The 8,467-nt window shown below is 39.5% G+C and overlaps 1 pseudogene; it reads right to left on the bottom strand.

Annotated features, from left to right (window-relative positions):
• Positions 1-267: 267 nt before the first annotated feature.
• On the bottom strand, positions 268-366 carry LOC132305630 (small nucleolar RNA R71; annotated as a pseudogene).
• Positions 367-8,467: the final 8,101 nt, after the last annotated feature.

Here is an 8,467-nt window from a genome sequence, read left to right as displayed (position 1 = left end):
AACTATTCAAATGCTTCCAAATTACCATGGACTTCCTAATGAAGAACCTTCTAAACATTTGGATGAGTTTCTTGAAGTGTGTTCCACCGTGAAATACACGGACATGCCGGAAGAAGTGTTAAGGCTTAAACTTTTTCCTTTTACCCTTAAAGACAAGGCAAAATATTGGTTCAATAATCTTAGGCCTTTTTCAATAACTTCTTGGGCGGAAATTCAACAAGAGTTCTTGAAAAAGTACTATCCGGTTTCTAAGACTAATGCCATAAGAACTTTAATTAGAGAATTTTCTCAAAGGGATGGGGAAATGTTTCATGAGGCATGGGAAAGGTTTAATGATTTGCTTATAAAGTGCCCTCATCATGACATACCTAAGTGGCAACTAGTTCAATACTTCTTTAAAAATTTACTGGATAATCACAAGGGTATGGTTGATGCATCCATGGGTGGTTCTTATCTTAACAAGCATAAAAATGATGTGTGGCAATTGTATGAAAGTATGAGTGAGAATTCAATGCATAGGTCTTTATCTTCAAAAAATGGTAGAAACCTAGGTGGAAGGAAGAATGTTGGCTTGTATCAAGTTGACAACTCCAATGACATAGCCGCTGAGATGAAATCCTTATCTCAAAGGTTTGATCAATTTTTTATCAACCAAAATTCGGTGAATCAAGTATCTTCCTCCCCTACTCATATTCATCATCGTGCATCTAATGAATCTTGCATGACTTATTCAAGTATCTTACATTCTACTTCCAATTGTCCTCATGGACATGTGCAAAGTGAGCCCCATAAGTAAGTCAATGCTACATTTGTTAATCAAGGGAATAATCCCTATGGCACTCATTACAATTCAAGTTGGAGGAACCATCCGAACTTTTCTTGGAAAAGCCAAGGGGAAGGCTCAAACCCTCCCCAACGTGGTTTTCAAGGGTAGTATGTTCCCCCACCAATGCAAGGCCAAGGTTCCCAAGGTTTTAAATCATCATCATTTCAATCACATGGCAATCAATTTTCTAATTCTCATTTTCTTAATCGACCATCATATTCCCAAGGAAACTCTAGGAGTCCCGCCTTTGAAGAGAAAGTTTTGACCACTCTAGGCACTCTAGAGGCGAACACTCAATTGCTTCATTTTCATTTTCAATCCATTGCTAAGCTAGAAACCCAAGTAGGGCAAATAGCTAGTACCTTAAATGCTAGAGAGAAGGGGAAGATGCCTTTGAATTCCCCACCAAAACAACAATGTGTTGTGGAGACTCATTCCTCATCGGAAGGGCACACAATTGAGCATGTCAATGCGGTGACAACCTTGAGAAGTGGGAAGGTTATTGATAACCAAGTAGGTATTCCTAATGAAGATAGTGAACCGGTGCAACCAAAAGTTGACACCCGTCCCATTTCTTATCATATTCCTTCTTCATTGCACATGCATAATTATTCAAATGAGAAAGTGTCAAAAAGTGATTTGAAAAGTGAGTCCAAAATTGATTTGAAAGATGAAGTGAACGAAGCTTTAAAAAAGGATCTTAAAAATTCTTATGTTGAAGACTCTTCAAAGAAAAGTTTTTAAAAAGCTTTTGAGCTTATAGCTCCATTTCCGGATGCCTTGAAAGGATCCATTTATCTTGATAAGCAAAAGACCAAGACAAATGAAATTATTGAAATGTTTAGGCAAGTGAACATTAATCTTCCACTTTTGGATACAATTAAGCAAATTCCGGCTTATGCCAAGTTCTTAAAAGATCTTTGCACCCAAAAGAGGAAGAACAAGAGCCAAGCACCTAGGAAAGTGGTCTTGACCAAACAAGTGAGCTCAATCTTGCAACATAACACCCTCCCAAAGTTTAAGGATCCCGGTTCACCTACTACTTCTTGCATCATTGGTGATCATGTCATTAATCGGGCTCTTCTAAACTTAAGAGTAAGTGTTAATCTTCTTCCATACTCGGTATATGTCAAATTAGGCTTATGAGACTTGAAACCGACGTCGGTGGTTTTACAACTTGCCGACCGATCCATCAAAAAGCCTAGGGGTATCATTGAGGATGTCTTGATTAAAATTGATAAATTCTTCTTCCCGGTCGATTTCGTTGTCATTGACACGGAACCGGTTCCAAATCCCAAGAGCCAAATTCCCGTTATCCTTGGCCGTCCTTTCTTGGCAACCTCAAATACCAACATCAATTGTAGGATGGAGGTAATGAAAATCTCATTTGGACATATGAAGGTGAAGTTGAATATCTTCAATCCAACCCCAAATTCAGTTGACAAGCATGAGGAGGTGAATGTTGTAGAAAAATGCCTAGACAATGAATGCGAAAGAATGGAGTCTTTTCTTAAAACCAAAACTTCACAAAGTTCATCTTCAACCTTGAATTCCAAAAATGAAGTTTCAAAATCTTACTTTGTAGGGGCATGGAAGCCTAAAGATCATATTGACAAGGGAACAACAATTTCCTTTGAACCTCATCCAACAAGTTTTTTAGGGAACCGTTTGTTGGATATAATTTAAAGTACTTATCACCCCGTCAAGGAGAAGATGCATTATAAGATCTTTGATCCGGGCTAAAAGAGCCCAATGTCTTGCTAGAGACGTTAAAGACCAGTAAATGCTTTGTAGGGTTTACAAACCTATTCCTCCCTCATTTTTATTTTCCCTTTTATTTCTTGCATCGTCTAGATATGTTCTGGAATTCATACACATGGCTAGGATTTTGATTGAGTATGCATGCACTTTCATTATGAAAATAGGCATTTTATCCAAGTTCGATCAATCTCAAAAGAGGTTTGATCGATCGAACACCCATCCCTACATCCAATCTTTGCTCTGTTCCATCGATCTGAAATTTCCTGCATAAATCAGCCATCTGTGTATCGTTCAAAGGTTTATTTCGATTGATCTGAGAACTCCAAGATCGATCGAAATTGTTCTTGGATCGATCTTCACTCCACACTTAGAAAATTTTTGAGATCCATGAAAATAGGCCTTTCTGTGCATCATTCGAACTTCTTTGCAGGTTTTCACCTGTTCGATTGATTGAAATACCTTTTCGATCGATCGTAATTTGATCGATCTGTGCCTCTTGTTGATCTTGATTTTGACTTTGATTGCATTGTTGTTTTTATTTATTTATTTATTTATTATTATTTTTTAAAAAAAAATTATTATTATTTGTCGAGGTGAGATCGATCTCAACATTTTTAAGATCAAACTTGTTCGATCGATCGAAAATTTTCCCTAATCGATCGAACCTGTCGAGAAATGTTTTTAAAAATTGAACCCTGGGGTCATTCGATCGATTCATAGATCTATCTACAGACCACCTCAACCCTCGCTGTTGCAACCCATCTCTCTCCCATCTCCGGCGAGCCCTCCGGCGACCTTCCCGAGGCTCGAATCTCTCTCCTTCATCTCAGATCTCGTCCATCTCGCGATTTCCACTTCTCTCTTTCGGATTTGGTAAGTTCCAAGTTCTCCCTTTGCTTTTGACTTTCAATCTACCTATTTGTGATGCTTGCCATGTTAGATTTAAGTTGCTTTATCTGAATCTTGCCATATTTTGAAGCTTCCATGATCGTGTATATATATATATATATAGTTTTGTATATATATTTCATTTTTAATTGATTTTTTAGTGTTACGGGCCAAACAAGTGACCCATATCGTGTTGTTGATGTGTGAAAGGGCCCCACAAGTTTGCTTGGGTGCCCCCGTGCCTTCCAAGTCCCAGATCTATGACTTTTCAAATTTTCCTTCCCAGTTCGATCGATCGAACTTTTCTCAGATCGATCTTATAGAGATTGATCTCAATTTTTGTGATCAATCGAACTTCACAGATTTGCATCTCACACTTCACACACTTCCTTTTGTGATTCCATGCTATCTCATACATGCCCAATGCCTGTGTTTTCCACATTGGATGCATTCCACACTTATATTGTTTAGCATACTTCACTTATTGTCACTGTTTATTTAGCCCCGTCATCACTTTCGTAGATTCATGTCTTGTGTTGTCTATCTTATTTGACATATATGTTTTTATATACTGTGCTTCAATTCTTAATGCTAATACTAACTTATATTGTAAGTATTTTTATTTCTGTTTTGCAGGCCATGGCTAGGGTCAAGAATGTTGCCCGTGGACATTATCATCTCTGAGTCAGGCGCAAATTAGAGGGGCCAGGTGAGCCCTCTCATGTTCGAGAGCACTCCGAGCATCAGGCAGGACCATCCCAGGTCCCTGATCCTGAGTAGCTACATGATATAGAGGCAGACCCCGCTCAGTCCCCATCAGACGATTCTAGACTTTGGTCTTCGGCTTCGGCTTTTGCATCTTCATCATCTCATGATGAGGCTGAGCGTACTCCATCACCTTCTCCATCTCTGCCCCATCCACAGCCGGGCCAGGCACTCGATAGACTGCTACCAAGATACTCACGCCTTAAGGTGGCACATGAGTCGGTCTTTGACATTTCATTCTTCTCCTAGTACATCTTGACTCGGGCTACTTATGAGGATATTGACCGCCGAGGCATTTCAGCCATTTTAGCCCCGATCACTTACCCAGTTTACCAGAGGCTTGTTCGGATGTTCTTCCAAAACCTCCAACCTACCCCGAGTAACCTGGTGGAGCTGTGCATTACAGTTAATGGCCATCCTATCCACATTACCGTGGAGTCTCTGGCCCGATCCTGCCGATGCCCACATGCCTGCCCTCCCGAGCTTGAGCTCGATTATCCTATCTTGGAGAGGCGGCCTTTCTATGCATTTATGGCCGAGGCACTAATGAGGGCGACATTTTTGCTACTCGCACCTATCTGCCCGATGATCTGTGGTTCTTTGATTCAGTCCTGTACCGAAATGTCTTCATGGCCGGCCACAAGATCCAGAGGCGCGACGATTATTTGACAGCTTTATATGCTCTCTACACAGGGTGTTGGGTTTCTATTCCAGCCCTGTACTGGATAGTGATGATGAAGCTCTATGCAGACTACATCAGCAAGGCCAAGCCCTAGCGGGCTAAGTATCTTCCATTTGGCCATTTGATCACTCAGATCCTCCAGGATCAGCGTTATCCATTCCGTCCGGATGAGCGTTCAGAGATAGGAGCTTGCCATTTTGGCAAAAAGGACTGGAATAAGAGTTACAATGCTATTATTAAGAGTCTTTTAGAGGATGTCGTGATAGCAGCAGAAGAAGCAGAGGAGGAGGAAATGGCAGCAGCCCAGCCGCAGCAGCAGCAGGAGAGGCAGACGTACCAGCGACGGATGATCCAGCAGTTGATCCGACTATAGTTCATATGGACATTGACTTAGAGCAGTATCCTACAGAGGGTCTAGAGCATCATTCTCTAGCAGGGTCGCCAGTTCATTCTCCAGAGCAGGCTCAGGATGTACCACAATTTCCTGATCCAGTAGTACCTGAGGCTCCAGTTTTGACATCCTGCTTTGGAGAGCGTCTCCAGGCTTTGGAGGATATTATAGTCTCTATCTGTGCAGACACTGTCTCCATCCAAGCTGACATTTCTTCTCTGCATATGGACGTTATGACTGCGCTGCGAGACATATCCCGAGATATTCGCGGAGCGCACCCTGCCCGTCCTATCTCCTCAGCATGATCTTCATATCTCTCTATTACTTGCTTTACATACCTGCAATATTTGTTATTGTTGTGATATTTTTACGACCAGTCTGTTGGCCCAGACATTCTGATGTACCTTATTTTTATCATTATTTTTATCTTTTGCTATACATGCTATATTTTGTTATATTTTGGATGTCAGACCTTGTATTGATATATTTGTTTGTGATTAACTCCATCAGGTGCATCCCAGTGACTTCAATGAGAGAGAGTGATGTCTAAATTTTCAGGACCACCCTTTTTCCTCTCTCTTTACTTCAATCCCAATTACACTTGCATGTCCACTGTGCACTATTATTATCCCCTTTGTTGTCTAATGAACTTTTATCCAGTGCCATCTTGTCAGGACCACAGTTAATCCCAAGTTTGGGGGGGTTATACCACCCATTTTGGATACTTGTGTCCCGGCTACTCTTTACTATAGCTACACTGGAATACTCTTTCCTTTATTCTCTTTGCACATTAAGGACATTGTACCATTTAAGTTTGGGGGTAATGGTGTTAATTGCAATATTTGCTTTCAATTCAAAATTTTAAGCATGACTTGTGTATTTGAAGGATTGTCTATGATTGGTCCATGACTAGCCATGATTTTGATCTTTTGAGTACTATATTTTTTAAAATTTATAAAAATTGCTTAACTTAAGAGTCCAATACTCCTTGTATGCCTTGTGAATGCCATTTACGAGTAAATTTTTTGAAAGATTGATATCTTGCTTGCACTTGTGGTCCACATCATCCTGATTTTGTGATTGTTTTGAGATTCACTCTAGGATTTTACACTAGCACAGGCACACACTAGCATTCATTTGTGGGGTACATGCTTTGTTGATTATTGAATTGGTTATATCCCAATTGGGCCAGTAGTGCATTGAAAGCTTTCATTTTGATAAAGGTGGATAACAATCCATTTTCATTGAGTAGCCGGGATTCTATCCTCATCAAGCACTGAATTTCTCGCGTTGAAAGGTGGAAGGCCCAAACTCTAGGTTAATAATTGAACTTGTTCAAAATAAATAAATAAATAAATAAAAAATAAAAGAAGAAGAAGAAGAAGTTGCAAAAGTAATAAAAAAGTGAGGACTTCTCCCAACAAGGTGAGAAGTGGGAAATGATTAGATGGAGGTTGTTTTGATTTGTAACCTAGTTGATTTGAGCTTGTAAGTCCTTAGGGGTGTTTCAACACCTAGTGCCATAAAGCTGTCTGGTTTGGGAGTCATTGACCTAACGCTCGATGTCATGGATCGCTAGAAAGCTTAATAGATTAACACATTGCACTATGCTTCCATCTTTGATTCTTAGGATTATAAAAAAAAAAAAAATCGAGTGAAAAGAATAAGCGCACCTAATTTAATAAAGCTTTAATAAAAGGTCCACTCTTTATTTTAATGATCAGTACTAGACTTGTGTGTTAATTTGAGGGTAAGGATGTGATCATTTCTTTAGTTGGCTAAGATAGCAACATATTTGATGCCGGTCCACTCAAAAAGGATTCTAGTGTTGTTTTAATTTGCATGATCATTTTCTTGATGTGTGGAGGACCATACTTGCTTGCTCAATGTTCAAATTTGGGGAAATTGCTTGGAAATGGTTGTAAAATTACATACTTGAGGTAGTTTTCTCCCGATGCTTGTTTGCAATATTGGTGCCTCTTTTGTGAGAATGAGCTTAATGTTTGTGGGTATCATTTCTAGAAACCCTCACGAGACTTCACTCGTCCACTAGAGGTAACCTAGGGGTTTAAAAGGCTTGTTGCATATCCTAAATGTAATCATGTCCCCTACAAAAGTGGCGTTATCCATTTATTGCTTTCTAGTTCATACTTATATAGTTGTTTATTTCATTCCTTTACTTTCTAGTTCATTACTAGGGACTAGCAATATTTAAGTTTGGGGGTGTGATGAGCACTGAAAAGTGCGTATTTAAACCCCTTAAGCTTAGGTATTCTAGGACCTTTATCTATCTTACTTTCCCGTTTTAGACTAATTTTGTGTTATTGCCCTTTTTAGGTGCTTATCCCCAAAATAAGCTAATTCAGCCAAATAAGAGCTTAAAAGAAACTAACTCAAGCTGGATAGAAGAAAAGAGCAAAGTGGAAGCAAATTGAAGCAAAATGTGAAAATTCAGCAAGTTCGATCGATCTAAAGTTCATCGATCTAGACTCTCCAAGATGGATCCAACCTCTTTTGTCCTTATCCAAAGATCCCATAAAGTTCGATTGATCCAACAATTCTCAAATCGATCGAAAAGATTCCATCTTATTATTTTCTACCACCCTACCTACCACTTTTATCTCATTCCCCAAAATATCTTAGATCTGTCCTTATCCAAAAAGGTGCCGCCATTGGAGGATCAATCCAGCCAAAGTTTGATAGATCTCAGCCATGTTCGATCGATCACAGCACAGGTTCGATTGATCGAACCCTCTCAAATCCGAAAAAAATATATTTCCAGCTCATTAAAAGTTGTCTCATTGTGCAATCATTGGAGGAGCCCTTGTGTACGAGCCTAAACTATTGGGTGTGACATTTGAGCTACCTATATAAGGAATATAAGCCACTTTTACACATATATTTTTAGATATAGGCTTTGGTAGATAGTTTTTGGGAGATACAATTCTTAGAAAAGAAGAAAAGAGAAGAAGAAGAGGCTAGAGACATTCTTGAGAGGTTTTCCATCTTCCTCAAGAAGAAGAACATTTCTACCATGGAGATAGCCCTTGAGGGTTGAAGGACACCATTTATGAGTGGCTAGACATCTTCTTGGGGCTAGAGTTAGCCCTAAGTATGCTTTCTTTACCTTGATTTATGTATTTTTGAGGGGATT

Source organism: Cornus florida, unplaced genomic scaffold (genome assembly GCF_030987335.1).
Source record: "Cornus florida cultivar Cherokee Brave unplaced genomic scaffold, ASM3098733v1 CherokeeBrave_3.0.0_Hap2_Chr04, whole genome shotgun sequence".
NCBI lineage: Eukaryota > Viridiplantae > Streptophyta > Magnoliopsida > Cornales > Cornaceae > Cornus > Cornus florida.
This window is presented reverse-complemented; position numbering and strand designations above follow the sequence as displayed.